Below are 789 nucleotides of genomic sequence, written 5' to 3' on the forward strand. Positions count from 1 at the left end.
CAGAGGTGTTATCGGTGAACTATCACCTTTTAGTGATAGTATCACTTAAATGTGATAGTGATATAAATAATCAGGTAATATAGTGATATAAATAATCAGGTCCCAGATGAGTTCGTCACTTTTTGAGGTCCCCCTGAAACATTTCCGTTGTGGACCGAGCTATGTGCAGCGCGTTTGTTAGTTTGCAGCGCCCTCGTGTGTTCGCAGCGCGTTTCTGAGTTTGGTTGTGTTGTGAGAATTTGCAGCACGTTTCCGTATTTGTGTTTGCGTTGCGAGGATTTGCAGCGTCTGTGTTGTCAAACTGATGAAGATGTTTTCTTAATTTGTTGTCGTTTTTTTCTGTTTGCATGTGTTTTCTTGATTGCAGCGCGTTTGGCCTCTGTCGGCCAACGTAAAAAACAGACCTGAACAATAGCCTTTAAAATGATTTAAAATACATATATAATGTACTCTCGGCCACCGTAGTTTTTATTACCCCCCAAAAATTAATCAGACTACTCGATTAATCGTCAACATAACCGTCTTGATTACCAAAATAATCGTTAGTGACAGCCCTACAAACATCATGCTATACCATCATGCTGACATCTCATGTCACCATCTCAACAAAAAAATGCATCCAACTACTTAAATTAATCGTCAGAATAATCGACCGATTACTCGATTACCAAAATAATCATTAGTGACAGCCCTACAGACATCATGCAGTAGTTGGATGCAATTTTTTTAAGATGCTGACATAACATATCAATCTTATATCAGCATCTCAAAAAATTGCATCCAACTACT

This window comes from Garra rufa, chromosome 19, assembly GCF_049309525.1.
Source record: "Garra rufa chromosome 19, GarRuf1.0, whole genome shotgun sequence".
NCBI classification, from domain to species: domain Eukaryota; kingdom Metazoa; phylum Chordata; class Actinopteri; order Cypriniformes; family Cyprinidae; genus Garra; species Garra rufa.